At 42.6% G+C, this 26,365-nt stretch overlaps 1 long non-coding RNA gene across 1 annotated transcript in view; it reads right to left on the bottom strand.

Moving 5' to 3' along the window:
• Positions 1–17,342: 17,342 nt before the first annotated feature.
• The window catches only part of LOC146783891 (uncharacterized), a 35,675-nt gene continuing 26,652 nt past the window's right edge, over positions 17,343–26,365 (bottom strand). The window contains exons 2-3 of the long non-coding RNA XR_014970360.1: positions 22,898–22,989; positions 17,343–17,672 (exon numbers count right to left, since the gene is read on the bottom strand). This is a non-coding gene — a long non-coding RNA (uncharacterized LOC146783891). The remainder of the gene's footprint in view (positions 17,673–22,897; positions 22,990–26,365) is intronic.

Below are 26,365 nucleotides of genomic sequence, written 5' to 3'. Positions count from 1 at the left end.
TCTGTCCCTTTTCCTTTAGCTCTTTTGCTTTCTTTCGTTCTTTTTTTAGTTCTTTATCTCAATTGTTCTTTCTTTTATAGTCTTTCTTTTCACTTCCTTTTTTCATTTTTTTTCTTCCTTTTCTTCCTTCCTGTCTTTCTCCATTGCTTCCTACCTAGGTTCACGATATGCAAATACCAATGCATACATACACTAATTTGCATGACACAATTGCCTGAAAGATATACCTGTGTGGGGGAGGGGGAGAAGATTGCTGAGGCATGTTTACCTGTAGAGATCTATGAAGTCTGCCTGTTGCAAAATGTATCTTTGATAATAGTCCTAGTTAAGGATGCAGTGTATATGTAAAAACATAACTTTCTGATTTGCTTGTTTGTGGACATCAACCAATGAGCTACAGTTCAATTAACAAGATAATGAAAGATTCTCGGACCCTATCTCTCAAAATTAGTGTATTTTTATGAATTGCATGACAGTGACAATGAGACTGCAAGACCCTGTAAGACACTCAAGTCTTAGAGATAATCCATAAAAAGAGCATAGGGATAACATTGATCCATAGGAACCCAAAAATTAAACAAGCCTTTTGCAATACACCCCTTATATATATATCTATATATGGTGCAGGACTAGGGTAAACCAGGGCTGGTATGTGACTGTCTTGGCCTTTGTGTGTCTTTAGCCAGTCCCTAGATTAGGCAGTAGCTCAGTGTGGTTTTTAATGATCAGCAGCAGCTCGCATTATTGGAAAGGTTGAAAAATAAAAGTTTAATGAAACAATGGATGGAACATTTTCCTGCACCCTCAGAAATAGTTTGAAATTTGGGGTTTATGTTTGAGTCTGAAGTTTCTTTGACGCGCCATCCAAATCACTGCAGAGTGTAAGGCCTGTTTTATCATTTTCGCATGCGGAAGCATCCATCAGGTTTTTAGGTCGAGCTACAGCGCACATGCGCTTTTTGCAAAACCTGCTGTAATCAATTAAACCACTAGTCCCGTCTCCTACTTACCATTGGTGCAGTCAACCGTCGCTCTTCTTTCCTGCCTCCTGTCTTGTTTCCCGCAGCCGATACCTAATTTTCTTTCAAGGCAGCAGCGCACCGGTAAAGTACAGTGTACATACACTTCTTCAGTATATGTTCCTTACTGCGCACTCTTTGTTTTCTTTTCCTCAATTCACTATATATATCTCCCGCGCCTCATGTTTTGGACAGGAGGGTGCTAACAATGCTTGTTTATTTGAGCAAAACCGTAGTAAAATAAACAAGCATTGTTGGCGCTGTGCTGTCTAAAACATGAAGCCCAGTAAACTCCAACACCGCGCTTCATGTTTTGTTCTCCGACACCCCCGTCCCCTTCATGCTTTGGACACCAGGATGCTAACAATGCTTGGTTTGTTTGTTTTGTTAAAGTGCCCCCATACTGTGCTTTGAATTTAATGGGAGGGCGCACCCTCGCTGTATTTGCATAAACGTAGTATTTTTAGGTCTCGCCTGATCCAGCGCATGCGCTGGTCTGGCCGAGACATTTAGTGTACGGGTTTTGAAAGTGCTGCCACACGGCCTAGCGCTTGCGTTCACGCGTGCAGCCGGCAGCTTTCAGCGCCCCGAGGCGCCATCTGGAGCTTTCACTTTATCCGCCCGCGTCACGCGGCCAATGCTTGTTTTCCAAGCTTTGGCCGCGCGCGCTCACAACTCTCGCAGCTCCCCCTCCCCCACCACATATGGCGTCTCGCGCGCGCGGCCAATACTTGTTTTACTAAGTTTATCTCACTTCTACCCAGATGAGCTGTATTTTAGTTATGTTGCACATGGCTAGACTTCTGGAATATGAGGGTCTCACTAGGAACAAGGTATATTCCACGAGGATTGTGTTACTTATGCTATAGTGTCTCCAATATATTTTACATCACTCTTACCCAAGCGTGTTGTGTTACAACTCTCGCACTCACATGGTCGTGTTGCTCGCCACCCTTTGTTTTGAATTATGGAGCTCTGGGATGGCCATATCTTCTTAACCTTACGAATTCTTAAAGGCACACAGTTCATTTTTTTCCTCATGGCCACTCACAAGTGCAAATCCATTACATTTTATCTGGCCTGTTTTGTTTGCTGAAAGGGGAAGATAAAGAATCAATTTGTTCCAGATCAAAGGAAGCCATCTTGAAAGCCGTTCTCTGCCAGTGACCCCTCTCTCCCTGGCTGTCTCTTTCATTTCCTGCTCCTCTCCCCGCCACCCTCTGCTCATATGTACTCCCAGGCACACCACCTTTTAAATAAAAACAAAGTAAACTCTTTTCTCTTTCCCACTCTGCCGGACAGACGCGGAGCCTTCGCCGTGCGCCAGCTGCACATCAGATGAGCCGCTAACTGCTTTATGAAAAGGTCACTGACAGTTTTTTCATGCTGTTCCTCTTTTCAGGTCTGATAGCTGAAGCTAAAATGAAATCTACCTCAAGCCTTAATCTAAAATTAAATAACATGCCCGTTCTTGGCTTTCATCCCGCGTAAACTCACAAATGGTCACGTGACAAAATCGGATCAAATACGCTGCGTAGGGGCGTTCAGGCAGAGTGTATAGAATAAAGGTACATCTATTGAACAGTACATGATTCAAAGTTACCTCTGACTAGAGGAACGTACACTCAACAAACGTAGAGCACTCCTCCTCGCGACCAGGACAAATGCACATCCAACGTGGTGTTGAAAACTAGAAAAGAACAGCAGGAAGACTGACGTAGGGGGCACACAAAGGGGCAGATATACAAACAAGCCCCTTGCGCCACTTTTGCGTCACTTCTAACATGGGAAAAGTGACGCATAAGTGGCGCAAGGGGCTTGTAAATCTGTCCCAAAGTGTTCTAGGAAGGCACCTTAGTAGGGGAAAGTCCCACCTATGTAATCTTCTCAACCAGGACCAACGAGAGACGCAAAAAAGGAAAACACCTCAAAAAAGCCCCGGAACATCGAATCTGAGTACAAGGGCTACATTTTCGGACCCCTCCGTGCTTGCCCCGCAACAAGATAAAAACATCCAATCTACCATAACGGAAGGCGGTAGAAAGGATAATGATCCCCGCGTGCATACCGAGCATATTCAACCGGACGAGTTCGAACTGAAATTATCATTCATACCAGAATACTTATCAAAGGGATTACAAGACACGCTAAACAGAGGAAATCTCTTGAGGCTGTTTAACGAAATCCCAGAATTAAAAGGTACCCGTTCCAGCGACCTAACCACGGTTGAATTTATTAAAACAACTGGGTCAGAAATAGAAGAGACTCTGACAACCTGGTCCTCAAAGGACCTGGTGGAAAAAATTGTATCATCCAGCGGAAGGTTCGGAGCATGGGGAATTACGTTAAAGGCTTACGAACGCCCAAGGTACCCGCACCCCCTTCTCAAAAATACAAACAAAGCAGATAGACCAGGAAAAAGCTACCTAACGTGTACGTGGAGCACGTGCCAGCTCACCAACAGCTCCTCCCAGCACTAACAGAAATGAAACAAGAGGAAGCCCCGACATTATCGAGGACAGCCCACTGGAACTTAGGGACTGGTCTTGGGTGCCTAGAATATTAAACAATAAGCACCCCTAACCAAGTAGAGTCAAGCAAAAAAATAGAGAGGAGGATGACCAACAAAGCGGAAACCGCATGTACAGTCAACATCTCGCTTTGCTCGTGGAATATCCACGGACTTAACGATACGGGGCAAGACCAAGAAACAAAATCATTTCTGACTCAACACGATATCATCCTGCTCCAGGAAACCTGGAACCTGGCTGCAAGTTCAATCTCAGGATTTACAGATCATCACTGTATGGCAGAAAGATATTCACGCTTCGGACACCCGAGAGGGGGCCTATCAACATTCATTTCACATAAACAGAACTGGGTAATGGAAAAATTAGACACCGGGGTCAACTGGATCCAAATGACCAAAGTAAGTAGTAACCAGACGTCCAATGAAACAAACTGCCAACTTCTATTAATCAATGTCTACATCCACCCAGAGAGAAAAAAACAGAAGGGAAAATACACAATTTTAACCAAATTAATAAAATCAACGCAGAGAAGTCACGAGAACTGTCAATTACTGATCTCAGGAGACTTTAACAGTAACCTTTTAATCAATCAGTGGGGAAGTAAAAGAAAAACCACCCAGGGAACAAGAGCATTCGTGAATAAACTTGAAACACTTGACCTGACAATTCTGAACGGAAAAGTTATGGGGGACAATCCAGCAGCCGCAACATATTTAAGTGGAAAAACTTTCTCAACGATAGACTTTATAATCAGCAGTAATAACCTGCTCCCACAAACTAACAATCTCAGTATTATCCCAAGAGCCGAAAGCGATCATCTGCCTCTTGTTTTAAATATGACCAAAAATGTCAATTATGCTCCAAAAATTAAATCTATTGTGCAACTGCCCGAAAAACACAATCTCCGAAAGCTAAAATGGCGGGGCGTGGTACCCCAAACCATTCAAGAGACAGCTAAGGTTTTTTTGGCGAAGCAGGGCTGCATAGCAGAGAAGGATCGCGTTAAAGCTTGGGAGCATTTGGCTTATTTTCTAGTTCACTAATTCCCGGCTTCCTTGAGATGTACCCCAAGTGCGGTGACCAGAAATGATCCATGGTTCAATCAAGTCCTCAGGAATCAAAAAAGACCAATTGCAAGAGAAGTGAAATTGCTATTACAAGCAGAAAAAACGAGACTTAAAACAGATCAAACGAAGTTGCATGCACTTAGACGCATCTTCAGGAGGAACCTGTGGAAGGCAAAAACAGCGCACAGAGGACATATTTGGCTCAAACTATTATCCGCCAGCTCAAAGCCAAATAGCAGCGAGTTTTGGGGTATAATTCATCATCATCATCATCATAATATTTATTTCGGTCACTTGGACCATAAAAGAATACAGCCATATACAATTATGAATTATACAATAAAAGGATTACAATTAGGTGGATAAAAAAGAAACCATAAAACAGTCGTATAAAAATCATTCAAGGTTTTCATATAATCTTGTTAGACTTAATATAACGATTTCGAATGAACCACATAGCTGTTAGAAATTTAGCGACTGCAAATACAGTTGGGGCAGATAAATCTGTCTTTAGAATTCTATATGCTGGGTAGTAATTCCTAAAGCCTAGATTTTTAAGGAGTGGGATAAGCCAATAATTCCGGGGTATGTTATAAGCTGGGCAGAAAAATATGATATGCAGGTCATTCTCTCACAAATGTGCACAAGCTGGGCAGTTCACTGTAGAATGTATTTTTGACCAGTGTTCAGTGTGTGCCCTCAGGGGAAGAGTGCCATAACGCCACTGCATGTATAGCTTCCTTGTTATTGGAGGGCCTACATCATCAAAGACGGGCTCAAAGCAGTAAGAATCTTTAATAGCAAGGAAATGATTGGATAAAGATCCCTGGCGTATAGACTCAATTGTAACCCCTAACTTATACTCATAATAAGCCTTTGCTAGAGATCTGCGGGATATCCTGCAACAAACATTTTCCGGATTAAGCCACAGGTCTGGTCTTCCTAGAATTTCAAAGGTGTACTTGATGTATTTAAACCATGGTATTTGTGACACTTTAGGTAGGCGCAAGATCTCTACGAGTTCAGCCCTATAACTAGATAGCTCTGGCGAGCTCCAGATTTTACGCCAAAAAGTCAAAGGTTTAAGTCCCAACTCCTCCGTGATCGGTCTTAGGCCCAGGTCGAATCTTAACGGGAGAAGTGGGGTGCTAGATGGTAAAGCTGCCAGTTGTCTTATGAAATTATTCTCAATTACCTGTAATTTCTGGTCGGCTGTGTGCCCCCATATCTCACCCCCATAGGTTACTGCCCCTCTAGCCTGAGTTTTATAAATTTGGAGGGGTGGACCAAATGGTTTGTAGGTCGACCTGGATAACATCCTGCATATACCGCCCGTTAGCTGCGCCAATTTCATGCTTGCCTTGGTTTTGTGCGACTCCCAGGTCATAGTTTGGTTAAGGGTTACCCCCAGGTAGTCAAACATAGTAACCCGCTCTAGTCTGACATGCCCTATCATGGGGCTTGGGCGGGTTGAGAGGGGTGGGTTGAAAATCATATACTTAGTTTTGGTCGCATTGATTTCCAATCCACGCCTCTCACAAAAATTTGAAAACCCATCCAACACCCGTTGTATGCCCATAGGGGATTTAGAGAGCAGCAGGGTGTCATCTGCAAACATAATTGCAGGCACCCTGCTGCCATTTAACTTGGGGGCATCAGTGTTATTTAACCCCGTAAGATAATTTATGACCCCATCCACAAAGAGGCAGAACAGGGTCGGTGCGAGCACACAGCCCTGTCTGACCCCCGTGTCTACGGGGAAGCCATCAGAAAGGACACCCCCTCTGCCGCACCTCACCTTGGCAAATTTGCCCTGGTGTAATCTCATCAACATTGATAAAATATCAGCAGGGACACCTAGGTCCATTAGAACCATCCATAATTTATCCCTTGGTACTAAGTCAAACGCCGCTCGTAAGTCCACGAAGACCGTATACAGGGTGCCGCCCTCAATTAACGCGGTCTTCCAATATAAAAGATTAAGACGGAAGATCTGGTCTGTAGTTGAGACACCCTCTCTGAACCCAGCTTGGTACGGGCTCAGTATCTCCCGTTCCTCAATCCAATCCTGAAGGCGATTTAGTATCAGTCTACCGAAAAGCTTTTGAGGAACATCGATAAGACTGATAGGTCTATAGTTGGATGGGAGCAGATGCGATCCCTTTTTAAATATTAGGACGATCTCCGCTCCCAACCAAGTATTTGGCACCTCCATACCGCCAAGGATAGAGTTGAATAAAATCAGTAGGTAGGGAGCCCAGACATCGGGTTCATGTTTAAATAAATCGCCCGGCAGGCCATCTAAACCGGGTGCCTTACCAGGTGCCAGCCGTCCTATGGCATCTCGGACCTCAATTAATGTAAATGGGGCCCCTTTCGATTCATCCCTATTAAAGTGAATGGAATTAGATCGAACACCATTAGATGCGCTGTATAAGGACTTGAAGTGATTTTGCCATACCATGGCTGAAATATTAGGCTCAATTGCGTTGGTCTGCGATTCAGATCCTGTATTCACAAAACGCCAAAATACACGGGAATCTCCACTTGCCAAAGTAATTGTAAGTTTCTCCCATTTGTCATACTCCCATTCCTTTTTTGCATGACCGATCAGGCGTTTGTAGGCCGATCTCCTGGCCCTAATCTCATCAATCCCCTTCCCCTCCTTTATTGCGGCCAAGAGATCAGTTTTTGCCTTGCGGCATGTGGTGTTGTACCAGGAGGGACAAAGGAAACATCCATTAACCCCTTTTGGGGTGGAGAAAAGGATATCAGACACTGCTTGGATAAGATCCTCGTGTAGCATACCCCACAATTTAGGGATGTCGTGGGTGCTATCTTGTTCTAATAATACGAGGGCTTTTGCGAGTGTGGGGATAACCCGGGCATAAAGCCTGGGTAAATTCTCTGGATTGGAAACTAATCTCTCCCACTTCACTCTTCGTCTGTTGCTCGTAAGCACTAAACCCATCTCAGGTGTCGACCTCTGTTCCCTCCTAGCCTCATGACCGGGGAGGTTATATTCCATTTCCAAAGCGTCGTGGTCACTGTCCGCCCTTGGGAATACCCGAAAGTCTCTAATAAGTGACCACGAGGCCAGAGGAACAAGAATGTAATCCAGTCGTGATTCCCTACCGCGTCTATTATATGTGTGTTTTGGTGGGATGTCAGATTTTATCCTGCCATTGCAGGCCCGGACACCATATTTTAAAGTTAAAGATGTGATTTGGACAGCCAAAGGTGTCCATGCTCTTGAGCCCGGTGCCTCCAAAGGGGGTATGGACCAAAGCGCGTCTTCCTCATGAGCCAAGCCATCCAATGAGCCGAGAAGCGGCTCGTAGTGGCAATTTAAATCACCTCCAATTAAGAAAGGGATACCATCGGGAATTTCGCTTAAAACATCCGCGAGCTCCTCTATGGTATGGGATTCTTGCCCGCTAATTACTGGTCTGGAATAAACATTTACCAACAAAAGCCTGTTTGAATTTGGCCATTCCAGTAGTACAACAAGAATGTCCTCCTTACTGAGTGGGAGTAGAGCGGCCCTGCATCCCAAATCAACAGCCACCCAGGTTGCAAGTCCTCCCGAGGGACGTCCCTTACCCCCCCATTTCGCATGTACGGAGAATGTAGCATAGCCACGGTGTATCACCTCTTCTCGCACCCAGGTTTCCTGGAACATGCATATGTCTTTGCCCTCAATGTATAAGTTCCATTCTGGGCAATGCAATTTGTTAGTTAAGCCCGCCACATTCCAGGATAGTAATTTTAATGAGGGGGTGGTGACACTTGAGCACGGACCCCTGCTTAGTTGCGGCCCCAATAGTGTGTTGGTATGTGTATTAGTATCTTGTGGCATCTCCACCTCCCTTGCAAGGACTGGGGGGGGAACAGGCCAGTTGGGTATCTCACCAATAATGACGTTCTCCTCGAGGTTAACTTTCACTCCGGGGATAGGTGAGCAGAGTTTAAGAACCTTGGAGCCGTAGTTTCCAATATCCTCCCCCGTCCCCTTCTTGCTCTGTCAGTCTACCATGTCTAAATTACTGTATCTGTTCTGAGTGGGGAAGTAGTCAAGATGCTGTGTTCTAGTTGGGTAGGGGATTCTACTTTCTCTGTTACCCCATCTACCCCTTCTTCTCTGTACTAGTTCCCAGCCTTCTTCATCCTGATCTTGTCTTAGTGGTGGATAGAAAAAAGATAGTGGTAGCACTTGGATTAGAGTCCCCTTATCACAGTATGGCCAGTTGCATATGTAGGAAACAGTCAGAGGGGCCCTAAAATTGACCAGGACAGAGTCTCCGGCGATAGATTTCCTAGTACCACCAAGCCACGGAGCTCTTCTTACCATAAGGACCTCACTCCTTATTCCTTCAGGGAGGGGTCTATTTGTGGAAAGCCAATTGATAACCTTATTTTTAAGGGCTTCCACTGGTTCCTGCACAGAATGTTTTAATTTGGGAATACCTGCCAAAATGATTGTATATGGGCTTGCCTCTGGTGGTAAGTTGATTATCCTATGCTTACTGTCATTACCATTATTCTGACCCTCATTTCCAGTCACAGTCAACTTCTCCTTCGAGCTTGTACTTGTTGCATAATCTGGGGCTGGCGGATTAAGTTGTAACAAGGGGGGTTGAATTTGTGTGGGATTAGTCGCAACGCCCGTTTCTTTAGCTGGGGGGGCTATTTTAGCCATCTCACTGCTATGGCTCAACCCTATTCCTGGTAATTGGCTGTCTTTAGTACGGGCTGCTGATAGGTGTGCCATTTCCTTTTCAATATTCTGCAGACAACTTTCCATTTTTACCAATCGCACTTCCAGCGGTTTGAGCATTATCCTCATCAGACTACGAATACCAGAGAGGGTAATATCCTCCTCCCCAGAGGTTAGACTAGTACTGGGGGATTTCTGATTTAATGTGTGGGAGGGTGGTGGCCTTTTTTTTTGTGGCGAAGTTTGCCTTTTATTAGTTGTACCATTTTTATTTCCCTCATTCGGGATTGGATTTTTAGCAGTATTACGCTTTCTCCCTCGAGGACTCTGCGCCCTCCTCTTACTTTTTGGAATAGCTCCCTCCCTCTCCCCCTGCCTTGGCAATAAAGACTTGTGAACCCCAGTATTGATTCCCTCCATAAGGGGCAGGATAGTATTGGGTGCAATTAGGGGTAGGGGAGGCTTTAGTGAAGGTAAGGATATTATGGTGAAATCTATCGGGGACGAGATCACACAGTCAATGTCAGATGCAGTGGAACCACTCGGTCCAGCTATAACGGGCATATCATCCATTCCCCTAACCCCAACTGATGCTGATATACATTCCAGTCTCTGTTCAGGGGTAGTTACAGTAGCAAGGGGGCCCAGAGACGACCTCCTTGCCCACTCAATTTCTTGGCAAACACGTCGTTCTAGTGTGGTAATATCATCGATAAGTAATGAGCCAGCCTTAGCAAAATAAGTTTCCAAGGTACCTTGTGGCTTCCCAGCAGCCAACATAGTCTTACTTCTTGTCTCTCTTGAGGTCATTCTCCAAGCGTGGTATTTGGGTGTATGCAGAGGAACAAGGGCGATCGTGAAACAGGGGGAGTGGCCCGAGCCCGATCTCGACCGTTCTCGAACGGCCTCAAACGGCCCACTCTTTGCCCGGTCTTCGCCCCGAGCGTCGACCCGCGCGCGTCCCGCTAGCGCGTGAGCACAGGGTGTGTTAAATAGGGAGAAGGTGCGGAGGAGGAGCTAGCGGGAAGAGGCCCCAGGTGCAGCGGTGATTACCTCGCTATGCACACTGGTCCTCGCAGTCCCGCCGGCAGAATGTCCACGCACACAAGCTCCCAAAGTACAAGCAGGGTCCTTTTGTGGTGGAGTTAGTAGTCCCAAGAAGAAGTTCCAACCAGCACAATCCTCGGTCTGACAGCGGCGAGCGGCTCCCGCGAAGCGGGTGCCGCGAGTCTTAAATGGAGATGATGGGAGGAGCTGGCGGGAAGAGGCCTCAGGTGCAGCGGTGATTACCTCGCTATGCACACTGGTCCTCGCAGTCCCGCCGGCAGAATGTCCACGCACACAAGCTCCCAAAGTACAAGCAGGGTCCTTTTGTGGAAGAGTTAGTAGTCCCAAGAAGAAGTTCCAACCAGCACAATCCTTGGTCTGACAGCGGCCCAAAACTGCTGCAAGAAGCAGGAATCGGATCAGACATTTGGACCATACATGTGCAATCACTGAACAACAAGGCAGGAACTGGACCCGTTGGAAGGTCCCTTGGGGAAGTCCAAGACGAAAAAGTAACACAAGACTCTACTATCCCAGCATATGTGGAAGACAGCTCATTACAACCAGCATCAATCCCTTGTGGGATAAACATCTTGACAACCGGGAATGAACTAAGAGGGCTTATACAGAAACTTAAACCCGAGGGAGCGGCTGGCCCTCCCCAACGCCTTTTTCAAGAATGACCCAGAGTTTTGGTCCTCCTACTTTGCTCCACTCTTCAATGGGATTTACAATCAGTCTAATATCCCGGCTTCTTGGAGGGGGAACATCATTCACCCTATATTCAAATAGGGAGACCATAGTAAGCCCGGAAATTATAGACTAATTTCACTGATAGATGTGGAAGCAAAATTGTATGCCTCATGCCTGTTAACTCAGTTGAAATGTTGGATGGAGGAAAAAAACATAATCCCCAAGTTTCAGACAGGATTCAGGCAAGGTATGGGTACCATAACTAACCTTGTAACCCTTGCTCTTTTAACAGAAAAAGCCCAAAAAAGGGATTCCCGACTGTTTGCCTGCTTTGTCGACATCAAATCTGCATTCGACAGAGTAAGCAGGAGCCAGCTATGGAAGAAACTCAACAATTGGGGCCTGCCAACCACAATGCTCAATGCTATAATTGCCTTATACACGGATACTTGGGCAAGAGTTAAGCTAGGCAACGGGTTGAGCACAACTGCAAGAATCCAGACGCAAAGCGGTTTAAAACAAGGCTGCGTTTTAGCCCCCAGTCTATTCAATCTGTTTTTATCTGATATTGCATCTTACATTAAAAAATCAGAGTCACACCCCCCAAAAATTGTTGACGAGCCAATCGCCATATTACAATATGCGGACGATATTGTTCTGTTGAGCCAAACTCCTATCGGCCTTCAGAGATCAATAAACAACCTCGTGGCCTACCTGGATAAGGAACAACTGGAGTTAAATAAAGAGAAAACAAAAATAGTGCACCTAGTGGATCGCAAGAAACTCAAGTTCAAGTGGACGGCTAAGGGGGCAACTGTTGAAGAAGTAAGTTCATATAAATATCTGGGTGTAATAATTGGGCAGGGTGCAACCCACAAAGAACACAAACTGGCTCTAACAGCAAAGGCACACTCATTAATCTATGCATATAAACTACTTCGTAAAAAGATGGACTGCCCTAACTTCTCTCACTTACTTAAAGTAATGGCCGCCCAAATACAACCTAGTTTGTCCTACGGCTTGGCTCCATGGTGCGGCAATGAAGCGCATATACTGAATATACTGCAGACAAAGATCTTTAAAGCAGTCTTCGACTTGCCCAAATCTGCCTCGCCCGCACAGGTCAGATTGGAATTTGGCCTCCAGCACCAGAAATTTCGAGGAATGAGCTGTTTTATTAAACTGTGCCACACGCTCCGCTCTTCTGACCTGGAAACCTTAAATAGATTATGCTGGAAAGAAATTAAGCTCCAGGGGGATCTAGTAACTTCGAATTCCTGGGGAAGCTTTCTGAGAGAGACCCTGGCTGAGATGGACTTACAAACAGCATGGGCCAACAGGTTGGACAGAGGAAGCTTTTGCAAAATAGTAAATAGCGCTGCCAAAAAGAAATCCTTGTGGGCAGACAAACAAGAGCTCTCCAAGCGGCAGCACGGGTGGACAGTTTTAAATTCCTATAGATTTTTGAGGCCACAACCATATCTGTCCGCCCATTTCAGCTCACAGTTAAAAACGAGCTTTTTAAAGTATCGAATGGGTGTGCACGAGGCAAAGGACTTATACCCTCAGTGGAAAACGCCATTTAAAACAGAGTCCTGCAGACTATGTGGTACTAAAAAGGAAACTTTAATACATCTAATATGTGCCTGTACAGCCGTTTTAGACCAAAGGAGACAGTATTTAAAATCTATTTTCAACGAGCTGAACATTCGTTCCAGTAGGCAAGCGGTGATTCGCTGGCTAGAGGGTACATTGTCTATATTAGCATGCCGTGGAACTAAATTCATGAATCTAGTCAGCAGACTTTTACGGCAAACGGAGGGAGATCCTAAATAACATGAGCCTAACGAGATCACCAGCAGCCTCCTTGGATTTTTAGTTTTTAATAGCTCCAAGTAAAAGTTACCAATGTAAGCGTTTTTTAAACCCAATTTTTACTGATAAGAGATGTGGATTTTATTCTGAACAACAAGACTTTAGCTCACTGTAATATTTATTTGCTCGGGGGGGGTGGGGGTTTGTAATGATTTTAAGTAGTCAAACAATAAAAACGAAATTGAAGTGGCGCAAGGGGCATGTAAATCTGTCCCAAAGTGTTCTAGGAAGGCACCTTAGTAGATGATACGGCACAAACATGCACATGTACAATGTGCCCTTTTTCATTGAAAAATGTGATTTTGTTTTAACAGAATGCAAAGCAAGGAATACATCCAGTTACTGAAATACGATCAGAGGAGTATTTTTGCCAAATTTCAAATTGTGGAATCAAAGTCGGTTAATTTTGTCACAAATCATTTTGACTGGAGCGATTCGTTATTTTGGTACGGACTGCTTATTTTTGTCACACCAATTCATATTTTTCAATAAAGGTACGACTTTGAAAATTATCAGTTAATTTGCAACATTCGGTAACAGGACAAAATCAATTCCCACAAGCGTAATAAGCAAGTATACATGGTCGCCCACATTATTTCACTAGTCCCTGGTAGAACATATATAAGGTTAGAATGAAGTTTATGTTGTTGCTCCTTATTTTAAAAATAAAATAAAAATAAATAACGGAAATACACAGGTTTATTTTTATACAGGATATGTTTTTTTATTAATTTTTTATTAAAATGTGAAATTACTAGACACACTTTAACAGCATTAGACCATCTGTAAATTTGGTTAAACCGGCTCAACGGCAGCGAAGCTATTTTCCGAGTCACGGGTGGGGTTTTGTTACCTCCATTTCAGTGATGGCCCATTCTGCCAGCTCCATGTTCACTGTTGACCACAGTCTGAATAAACACAAGCACGTGGCAGCAAGCTGTGAAGAACAAAATGACAGCAACACACCCGCTTGTGTCCGGCAGTACAGTTTCACAATGTCAGTCAAGTCAGTCAAAGTATGCTTTATTCGAATATCATTCATAAAAGCAAAAAAAAAAATAATACATTTGCATAGACAATTACATACATAGTTAAAAAAGTATTAAACTGTGATCAAAGGATCAGATACGAAGCATACACATGAAATTTTTATCATAAGCATAACCCCGCGGCATGTTGAACTTTGGCGGTAAATAAAAAGTTTTTAAAACTCAACTAAATGATAAAATAGGGATATTTAAAAACCAATTAAATATAGCAGAGAAAATGACATAAAACATAGGAGAGAATAATCAAAAGACTAGCAGTCTCTCCTGAATCGTGAGAATAGTCAAACGACTAGCAGTCTCTGTCTGATTGACCACGCCCAGCCTAGATATTTTGCAGTGGCTACAGATATCCATGGCAAAGTATTAGTTCGTATAATACGCAGGGCCACGGTACCACTGGTTGTACCTAAATTTTTACACATCGGGGTCAACCAGTTACGCCTAGGGACTGCGTAAAGCTTGCAAACAAATAAAAAATGACCAATGGTTTCTTTACCTGAGCCACATACAGGACATCCATCGCCAGAACCCCCTTCCCACGTAGATGTCAAAAATTTAAGGGGAAGTTTCACAATGTATTTCGAACCGACTCAGCTCCTAATCTGCTATCCTATCCTTAGCCCTAGAGCAATAACGTCACTGTTTGCTGAAGGCTCCATTCTTTAACAAGGTGCATACATTTATGGTTATGTGATGATGTGTAATTGTTTTCTTATTCTAGTTTGCATTTTTTCTCATAAGAACTACGGATTTTATTGTATGTGTCCTACTTGGGTGTCTGTGTGAATATGAGGGACTTTGTGATGCTTTTAGTCTAGAGATATCCATTTGTACCTTCTGTTTACGGTATGAATGATCTCAAATGGCCCAGGAATATGCATTTCGCCGGAAACCTTACTAGGGCAGCGCAAGGAGTACACATCTGGCTTTAGTTCCCACATGACATTTATTCTTGAAGCAAATGTTGCAGGAAAGAACTTGTGCGGTTTCATATGCATAAGGAAAAGAGAAAATGATGGAAGCTATCAGTTGCCTAATAACCCGGATCTACGTAAGATTATGCTTGTGTAATAAAAATAAGCACAAGACTGCATATATCACAAAAACGTAAGGACTACACTGGTTTCCTTTGTGGCAAAGAGTGAGGTTTATGGTATCGGCTTATATTTTACAATTTGCCCAGTACTTCAAACAAAAAAACCGAATACTTTAAGGAAACCTTTTAGACCAATACTCAGAAGACACAAAATCCAATCTGGCCATGCATTCTTGAACATAGATTCGTGATTTATGCAATAAGCACTTACTACCAGGATTCAAATTGTGTATGGCAGGTTACTACACACTCATCTCTGCAGATGTACTAGCAAGATCATGTTAACATCTTGTAGCATCTTTCATCCAGAGAAGTTCACCCTTTCTAGCCAACCTATCACTATGGGCCCTTCTTTGATGTGATGCCTAAAAGAAAAGCAAATGTAAAAGCAATACATGATTTATCTAAGCCAATGGACAGAAAAATAAGACAGAAGTAGCTGGCAGGCCTTTCTGTGGAATTCTACACTGGTGTGGAACAGAAATTCACTCAAGTTTAAGCACATCAATGGAGCTTCCAGAATACACCGAAGAAATAAAAAAAATCATGGGACTTTTAAACTTGCACTTGTAATCATTAACTGGAAACTACAAGACCCAGAATTCAAAGGCTGCTAGATACAAAGTATGAAGTGACCGAAGGTATCAAGCTTAACGAGGGTTCCCCGTAAGCAATTTGCCAAAGGTCTCGCACACAAGATATGGGTATTTGGCAGTTAGTAATATTTAAGAATGCAGCATTTCTTCTATATGCGCACTGAAAAGACTGTTGTTGGATGAACAGCTACAATTGCTGCGCAAAGGGGAAAGGTGGACTGCAATTCCAAGCCTTAACGATTTAAAACATTAACTTAAAATGTAGCTAACTGAAGTAACTTATTAATAAAGACCATTATAGGTTTTGTGAGACATGAAGACAACACCTAAAGTAGGAATAACTTACATTTAAGAGCTAAACAAAGCACAGTGAAGCATTCATGCCTTCTCCATTTAGCCACCAAGTGTGATCCTTGGCTAAATGAGCGAAGAACAAAATTCTGTTACATCAATTAAGAATGGGACTAATGTAAAACTCCTCCTCCTAACATAACGCGCTTGTAAAGATTTAAGTTAATTTACCAAATACAATGCAGCTGCCTCATCCTGAAATACAGGATATCTAATTTGAGGCAAAGCAGGTGAAAGGTCAAGTTTTTCTCGACGTGTTGTATTCAATTATATAAGAGATTGAAATATTGGTTATAGCTGATAAATGAGGAGCTGTTTGCAAACATGTTCGTGGTACTGACTTCCTGTCCAGAGTTGGATTGGGACAAAATATAGTCTTGGGCACCAAAATGAAAATAGTCCTCATCAGCGAAGCAGATGGATAAAAAAAAAGGGGGGGGTGATATGGATGTATGATGTAACAACGCGTACCATTACAACGCGGTATGTTACATCGCGGTTTTAACAATGCAAGTCGTTACATCGACTTGCGTTGGAGGGCGCTGGACATAGGAATAGTGTGAATTACTATTCCAACTCCAGTCTACGTACAGTAGGGAAGGTGTTGGAAAGTAATTCACACTATTCCTTAGCCTACAGCGCCCTCCAGTGCAAGTCGGTGTAACGACTTGCGTTGTTAAAACCCCGATGTAACCATTCCGCGTTGTAATGGTTGCGTGGTAAAGGATGTTTCCCATTTGCAATGCAATAGGTCTCGTAAATCAAAATCATCATATCAAATCAAATTTGCGAGAGCTTGAGCTATTGGCATTGTAAATGACAATGCTTTTTATTTATTTGTTTTGAAAACCTGCAAAGGGTGAATAAACACGCACTTTGTACTAATAGTCGTTGCTTACGAGAAGCAAGGCTGACAGTAATTGCGCCTCTTTTACTGCCAGCCTTGCTTCTCATAAGCAAGGACTATAAGTACAAAGGGCATGTTTACGCATCACTTGCAGGTTATCAAAACACATAAATAAAAGGCATTGTCATTTACAATGCCAACAGCTCAATTTCTCGCGAATGCGAGACCTATTGCATTGCAAATGCTTGGTTTTTGTGTTTAATAAAGGTTTTAATAAAGTAAAGTACAAATGTACAGAATTATCTAATGCTTAAAGTAAAAAAGGCAACAGTAAATAATTACTAAAAATACAAAGAGGAAATTGGACAGCAAACATATTAGGATATTGCATTTTTTGTATTTTGCAATTTGAGAAAAAAGAAAAAGAAAGAAGAAACAGAAAAGCTAGAGAAGAGAAGAAAAGGAAAGGATAGGAAAAAAAAGAATAAAACAATACATATTACACAATTTTGTACATGTATCACATAGTAAACTTCATATCATATAATAACTTGTTATGTATAGTAACATCCTGTCGAAGAACAATTCACCTTATACAATAACATTGGCAGAATAACTATGTATGTAATTAAATAAGGAGAGAAAAAACCATCATGGGAGCTGGCAAACCATCGTTGGATCCTTGGAGGGTTTAGGTTTTTTATTTAGGTAACCAACAAGCGGAGACAAAAAGATGTCCTTGTTTATCATCTGCAATGTAGAGGTAGCAGAAGCTGCATCAAGCCTATGATGAAAACAAAGAAGATTTCACCAACTAGTAACATTGATATTCTTGTCATTCTTCCAATTTGATGTGATGACTTGAAAAGCAATTGCAAGTGACAGATTAAGACATTTTCCTAATTTAGAGTGCATTAGCCAAGAGCGTGAGGAACTTCCCAGAAAACTACATTTGATATCAAAGGGGAATTCAATAGAACAGATAGTGGAAATAGTTCTACAAACCTGGAACCAAAAAGCATTGGCTGGTGGACAGTGAAAAAACATATGTAGATATGTACCAGGAAGGGTTCTACAAGACCAACACATAATTGAAAGACTAGGGTTGTATTTTTGCAAAGAAAGTGGGGTAATGTATAACCTATTGTAAAAATAATATAGGATTTGTGTGGTGCTGGCACTTGCCGAAGTGTGGTGTATTTTTCTCCAAATTAAACCCCAAACCCTTAAAGACAAGGACTGCTGAAGATCAGATTTCCACAATGCTTCAGTTTTAGACTTAAAATGGTAAGGGGTGATATAATGCAAATATATATATATATATATGTGATGGTTTAAGTGATGACGAAGGTGCAATTGGATCAGGAGGTGAAGAACATATATGAGGTTGCGATTGAGTGAGTGTAGAGATAGCTTACAAAAGAGCATTTTAAGGGACTCATATTTAATGACATAAGTCAAAGGAAGAGCAAATTTGGTTTGAATTGCAGAATAAGGAAGCAGAGTCATTTCACACAATAATTGTTTAACTTGAATTACACCTTTCAGAATCTATTGTTTCCAAAAAATGGTTAGATTCGAGATTTTGAGAGCTTTGTTATGCGATATAGAGGATTCCAAAAATTCTTGTATTGGGGATAAGGGCTTTGTGAAAATATGAGAAGAAACTATGCTAGAATATATTAGGTGGAGCAGAAAAGGCTCGGGGAGGTTTCGAAAAATATGGTAAAGAAGAAAAAGAAAAAGGTGATACAAGTGAATTCTCTAGTCTACGCCAAATAGTATTTGGTGGAGAATCAGTGCCCCCATGCATGGCAAAACCAACCTGTTTTAAAACAGAGGAGTTATGATATTGCTGAAAATTTGGAAGAATGACCCCCCCAACTCTTTAGGTTTACAAAGAGATGCTAAAGAAATGCGCACCCATTTTCCATTGCATAAAAACGTAGCAATCGGTTTATTCAATAGCTTAAAATATGTTAAAGGTAACTTAATAGGCAACATGGACAGATAATAATTCATGACAGGTAAAACATCATCTTTATAGTAGCCAACCTACCCCACCGGGACAAATATAGTTGGGACCATCTCTCCATCATTTGAAGCATCCTATGATGAACATATTCTAAGTTTATATGAATTATCTTTTCCATGAAAGTAGAATATTTAATCCCTGTGCCATCAAACATAGCCTGCAGACATAACTTATTGAGATGGAGTACCTCTGATTTTGAAAAGTTCAATTTATATAACAAGATACGATAAGATAGATTGATGTTTCCAGTTTAGAGACATAAAGGATCACATCATCGGCATAAGCTGAGAACTTAATCTCAATATCTTTATGTTGAAAGCCATGAAATGATGAGGAATTTCGTAGTGCATGCAAAAAGGGTTCTAGGGATAGAATAAAAAGCAAAGGAGATCAAGGACATCCTTGTCTGGTACTCCTTATGAGGGGAAAATAAGAAGACTGGGATCCATTTAAAAAATAATAATATAGCTATATATTTGAGAAAAGTTGGGCTAAAGCCATGCCATTTTAAGGCCCACATCATAAACTTCCAGTGGACACGATCAAAAGCGTTTTCGGCATCCAAAGTTACGGCAGCCATAGGTTTATTATCAAAGGACGCCTCATGTAGAATATCCAGAAACAATCTAGAATTATCAGTCATATGTCTTCCCTTAACAAATCCAGTCTGCTCAAGCCCAACCATATCAGGAATCAAAGGAGAAATCCTAATTGACAGAATCTTGGCGAAAAGATTGAAATCTAGAATATTAAGTGAAATGGCTCCATAATTGGCACAATAAGAGGGATCTTTATCCTTTTTAGGAATCAAACAAATCATAGCTTCCAAAAAAGTCCCCTTAGCTTCATCTTGCGAGATAAAACACTGATATAAAGTAAGTAAGTGCAGGAGTAAAAAGATGTGCAAAACAGGAGTAAAATTCAACGGAAAAACCATCCTGACCTGGTGCCTTTTCCTTGGGTAGTGCCTTAAGTGCGGATTTTAGCTTAGTAATTGAAATATTCTCTTCTAGAAAAGAAAGATCCTGTATCTGTTGCTGCCTTGGTGGGAGAGAATAAAAATAGGAATCTAGTGCCCCATCTGTAGGGGAATGGTCTGGTGTGTAAAGATTTCAGGTAGTTGGCAAGTAGTTTGCCTGCCTTATTTTGTCTACAGTAAAACTTGGAATTAATTTTTAATAGTGTTCCAGCAGCTTCCTCTGTTGATCTTTTATTAAACTCAAATTTAGCATTTATTAGACACTGTAACACAATGTCATTCTTTGTGGTGAAAAACTCATGTTCTAATTACTTGATGGACTGAAACAGTAATGAGGATTCCTTAATAGCCTTTTTCCTTCTAGCCGAGACAAAGTTAATTAGATGCCCTCAGGCTGATGATTTGAAAGCATCCCAAACTCATATAGAATGGAATATCAGGTGTAATATTATGCAAAAAATATTCTTGTATAAAACATTAAACATTTTGTACAAATTCTTTATCCTCAATAGGCTATTATTAAATCGCCATCTATTAGGTCTAGAGGTCCCAGGTAATAGATCCAAATCTATTATAACAGGTGCATGATCTGAAATTAACATTGACCCAATTTCAGCAAGAGTAGCTAATAGGGGAGGTGAAAGAAAGAAATAGTCAATTCTGGATTGGATCTTTTGGGATTGTGAGTAAAATTTATATTCCAATGTGTCCGGAGAGTATGGTCTCCAGGCATCAACTAATCCACTGGAGTGAATACAATGTGTAAATGATTTTTGCATCTTATTAGGAACATATTTAACTTGAGACTTTCTATATAGAAAATTTTCAACAATTTGATTAAAATCACTGCCAACTATTAGATTTTTATCTGAACAGGAACGTAAAACAACTGACATTTGTTCCCAAAATTGTACATCTATACCAGTAAATATTCAGCATAGAAATAGGTTTGTGATGGATGGTGGCATGTATTATTCTATTCTATTCTATAGTTTTGGTAGAGCGCAACAGCTACCCCAGCAATGAGGCGTCCCGGCGCTAGAAACCCAGATCCTAGTCTGAGAGGAGGGCAGGACAAGGGGGGTTACAGGCAAGGGAATAGAAACGTTTTCACAGCTTTTCGGAATGCTGGTAGGCTGTCTATAGAACGGATATGTTGTGGCAGGTCATTCCACATCTTGGCTCCGAGGAACCTAAAGGAGCGGCAGCCCATGCGGCTGAGTTTTATGCGAGGAACGCATAGAAGATTTTGGTTGGAGGATCTAAGGATCCGTGCCGGGGCGTAGGGAGTGAGGAGGGGTTGAAGCAAGGGAGGGGTGTTGAGTCTGAGAATTTTGAAGGACATAACAAGGGTCTTGAATTTGATTCTAGAATCAACGGGTAGGCAGTGTAATTTTTTGATGGTCGCTCTGGCTGAGCATCTGCGGGGGAGGCCGACCAGAGTTCTAGCCGCAGAGTTCTGCACACGTTGGAGACGTGCTATCTCACATTTGTTGGCACCAAGAAGGAGTACATTGGCGTAGTCTAGTCGCGAGAGGATAGTGGCTTGAATAATTAGTTGTCGAGTTTTGGCGTTGAAAAAGCCTAGTATGTGGCTGAGGCTTCTCAGTAGGCCAATGCAGGTGCCGGCCACTTTCTTGGTGTCGGACCGGAAATTGAGTGAGTCGTCCATCCAGACGCCCAGGTTTTTCACTAGTTTTTTTGGGGGGGGGATGGTGCCCAGGGAAGACGGCCACCAGTGTTCATTCCAAAGGTTGGTGTTATTTCCCAGGAGAAGAACCTCTGTCTTTCCGCCGTTAAGCTGGAGACAGTTCATTGTCATCCACTGGGCGACTGCAGAAAGTCCGTTTTTGAAATTAGAGGAGAGGTTGGAAGGACCTTCTGAGAGAGCGATGGCCAGCTGTGTATCATCGGCGTATGATACTATTGTCAATCCCCATTCTTTGGCCACTGCCGCCAAAGGCTGGACGTAGAGATTAAAAAGGGATGGGCTCAGTGCAGAGCCCTGCGGAACTCCCTGTGCAATGGGGTGGGGTTTGGATAGGAAGGGAGGGGCGGAAACTCGAAAGGATCTGTTTTCGAGGAAAGATCTGAACCAGTTCAAGGCATGATCAGTTATTCCAGAGGCCTCCAAACGGTTGAGAAGGATGACATGGGATACCCATCGGCCTCCCTCATCTCTTTATTCTTTCTCAATTACCATGGGAAGGGATTTGTGAACCAGAATAATAACCCCTTGTTTATGTTCAAGGGCTGGAGAGCAAAACATTTGACCGACCCAATTGTTAGGCAATGAGTTAAAATTTTTGTCAAATAAGTGTGTTTCCTGTAATGAAGCAATATCACATTTAAACCAAGCTAAATGGGTCAGGACTCTCTGTTTCTTAATGGGATTACGCAAGCCCTTGACATTCCAAGAAAAAATCTTAAGAGAGTTTACCATTGTAGTACATTAATATATATACTGAACCAGTGTATCCATAGCAAGAAATCAGAACTTCAGAACAACTAAATATATATTAAACATGAAATAATGTAACTGTCATATTCAACGAAGAACTATATTGAATACTGAGAGAAAAGAAAAGGACGAAAAAAGGAAAAGAGACAGAAAAGAAAAGGAGAGAAAGGAAATGAAATGAAAGAAAGGAAGAGTAACTTTGATAAAGACAATAGAGATGGCAGAAAGCCAAGAAGCTTTAGTCATGTAGAAAGTAAGACACATACAATGTGAGAAGAATATGGTGGAGGGGTAGAAAAGTGCAAGACAAGGTTCAGACAACAGACACAAATCCATTAAGATTGAATAACAGCAGAAACTGAGACAATAATTGTAATAAGGAAGAAGCAGATAATATAAAGAAAGAACAAAAAGAAAAAGAAAAGAGATAAGAATACTGCACCAATTTAAATGGCTAGGACTAATAAGACAACACAACAAATAAGTCAACAAAAGAAGTGCATGAGACATAATTTATCAATAAATACAACATACCAAACACGAGGATAATATGGAAACAGTAGGTCTAGGAAGGGAGATATGTGGGAAACAACACGCCAGAGAGATCCATATCAGACAACAGACAACTGCAAGGAGGAATAGATGAATAGCAAGGGTTAAACAAATAAATCAATGAGATAACAACAACAGTCATAAACAAACATCATTAACAATTGAGCATGCTACCATCAACAACGGCATTCCAATTACTAAAGTAAGATATATACTTAGTTCAGACACAAGGGCCAAAAACGCAAGCCTATGACAAATGAAATAACACTTAAACAAAAAATGTACACTTTCCCAAGATCCATTGCTTTACCCTTGTGTTGGAGAACAAACTTTCGCAGGTCTTCAGGACAGTCAAATGAATACGTGCGATCCTTATATGTGACTTTAAAGAAACATGGGTGCACAAGTCCATATCTTGCTTTCATGGATCGTAGAGTTAGGTGGAAGGATTTGAAGCAGACAGTGGCAGTGTCTGCTTGGGGCTTACGGACAATGTATTTTAAGCCAGCTCTGCCATTGCTTTGCACTCTTAATTGTTTTTAACTGGTTTTTAACATTATATGCTGGGCTAGTCTTGTGACCCCGCTGCTACCCTGCTTACCTACTCTCTCGATCTTCACTGTTGCTCCCGCCCTGTTCCGCCGCTGCTGCTGTGCCGTTTGAGCAGAGGGCTGAGGCCAAGGAAGTTAGCAGTCCAGTTGTGCTGGCTTGGCATCGATCTGTGACGCATGCAGGAGTGGACGCGCAGCAGACGCATGCAGCGGGTGCCGCTTGCGCGCCAGGCAAGCCAGTCTGTGCCCTTCCGTGGCCGGTCGGGGCTAGGGGCCAGAACACCTGGCTGTTTGGGGGTAAATCAACACCTCATATACAGCGCTTTTGAATTGCACTCACTGTACATATAAAGCCAAAGCTCACAAGGTAGGACAGGGGGGAAGGAATAAGCTAAACTTAATGCTCATTAACTGCAGGTCCCTAAGCAAACACAAGCCTGAAATTCACGACTACATTTTAGATAACCACGTTGATGCCTTGTTCCTCACAGAAACTTGGGTGAATGAGGACTCTGCTCCTGAGATATTGGAAGCCTACCCACAGGATTATGGCATCCTCAGTCTGGATCGCCAGATTAAACGCGTGGGAGGTATAGCCATAGTCTATAAGGTATCTCTACACTGCACTCTGGACATTGCCAACATAGATAGAAGTGAAGCAGCCTTTTTTCTATCTCAGCAGCTGGTAATCACACTGTGAAGGGTGTCTTGATATATCGACCTCCCGGTCCTGCCACCAAATTTATTTGCAGCTTAGTTGAGCAAATTATACAACCTGCACTACGCTACAAGAAACTGATAGTCTTAGGGAATTTTAATTTACACTTTGATGACCAAGCTAACAATGAAGCCCAATCTCTACGTCAGGAACTAGATGCCCTGCAGCTAATACACAAATCCACTCTCACTACACACCAACAAGGGCATATATTAGACCCTATTTTTACTAATTGTGCAGAGTTAGAAATTGAACCCCTACTGCAGTTCCATGGTCCGACCACTATCTCGTTGCTTTCTCTATATTTTTTGCTAATATCCTCCCTATAGCTACTAAAGGACTATGCACTCCACATAGAAGATGGTCCAGATTTACCCCGGCAAACTTCATGCATGCCCTCCAGCAGAATCGCCCTTTGCTGGGAAAGGATATTAATGTGGCTTGTGGCTCTGTGGATAGGTGGATTACGGAAGCCTTGGATGTGGTGGCACCCTGGACCTCCAGCGCTCCATGCAGACAGACTAAATCCGCACCATGGTTCAATGAAGCACTAAGATCAGCAGAAAAAATCTTGTAAGCGCCTGGAGCGCTTATGGAGTACTGATTTTTCAGAGTACAATAAGACTACCTATAAACTGAATTTAAAGTACTATTTTTCCTTCATCAAAAAAACCTGTGCTGACTACTATAAGGAAAGAATAGAACAGGCGGATAGCTCTTCTAAGGAATAATTTTCCATTCTTAAAGATCTATTGTCACTGGCGAGAACTGAGACTCCGGTGACAAGTTCATCTGAGTCGTGTAATCGAATTGCAGATTACTTTGCGGAGAAGGTAGCCAAAATATATGATACCTTTCCGGATGAGTCTTGCAATGGGATGTGCTGCCAATCTGGGAGGACTACCTGGACGTGGCCAACTCTCTCTCTAAATTTGACCCACCCTAACTTGCAGATCTCAAAGCCATAGCTTTAAGTATTAAATCTGGCTCTCCAACAGATCCAACGATACCTAAGATCATGAGAGCGGGCCTGGAGATTTTATTGCCGTATATACGGCAACTTCTCGAGCTCTCCTTCTCCGAGGGTGTGGTCCCTAAATCTTGGAAACCCGCAGTTGTCCTCCCCTTACTGAAAAAGCCGGGAGCTGACTCAAGTCAGCTGGAGAACCTGCGCCCGATTTCACTTCTGCCCTATTTCTCAAAAATAGCAGAAAAGGTGGTGAATATACAATTAGTCACACATATGAACTAGCAAAACTTACTTCACCCGTCACAATCGGGCTTTAGAGCTACATACTCTACGGAGTCAGTGTTGCTCCTTGCAACTGCGACTATACGAAAGCGAGTAGATGAGGGGAAGATCTTGATCTTGGTCCTTTTGGACCTAAGCGTGGCCTTTGACACGGTATCCCACCACCTACTTTTACAACGTCTCAGAGTAGGAGGGCTATATAATGTGGCACTTAAATGGATGGCTTCGTTTCTGCAGGATAGGATCTTTCAGGTGCACAGCGTCCACATATTTCCAAATGCATAGCTCTGCCTTAGGGGGTCCCTCAGGGCTCCATCTTGAGCCCTACCCTTTTTAATCTGTATGTCGCACCCCTGGCAGAGATTATGGAACAACAGTGCATCTCCATTGTGTCATATGCAGACAACACGCAATTGGTGGTGCCATTATCACACACCGCTGAAGGAGCAGTCATGAAGTTCTCCTCGTGCACGAAGGACTTGGCCTCCTGGATGACTAACTTCTGCCTTAAATTGAATGGCAGTAAAACGAAGATTTTGGTGGTGGGGAAATCCCCCTCCATTTGGTCATCGGCAAGGTGGCCGCAAATATTGGGCCCAACCCCTACTCCAAGTAAACAGGTCAAGAACCTAGGAATATGGTTAGACGCCAATCTATCGCTTGAGGCACAGACCCAAAAGGTGGCAGGGAAGTGCTTCGGAATTCTGAGAATGTTGCTGAAAACTCTGGAAGTTCTTCCTACCCCAGCTAGGAAAACCCTGGCACACGCCTTGGTAACATTTCAACTGGACTATGGAAATGCTCTTTACTTAGGAGTAACTAAAAAATGTCTTCATAGGCTACAATGTAATGGAGCCCTAAGGGCCGGATTGTGACTTTAGCGGTGCAGCACCTGGTCCACCCCGCTGCCACACTGCCAAAGCCGTGGT

This window comes from Triturus cristatus, chromosome 11, assembly GCF_964204655.1.
Source record: "Triturus cristatus chromosome 11, aTriCri1.1, whole genome shotgun sequence".
NCBI lineage: Eukaryota > Metazoa > Chordata > Amphibia > Caudata > Salamandridae > Triturus > Triturus cristatus.
This window is presented reverse-complemented; position numbering and strand designations above follow the sequence as displayed.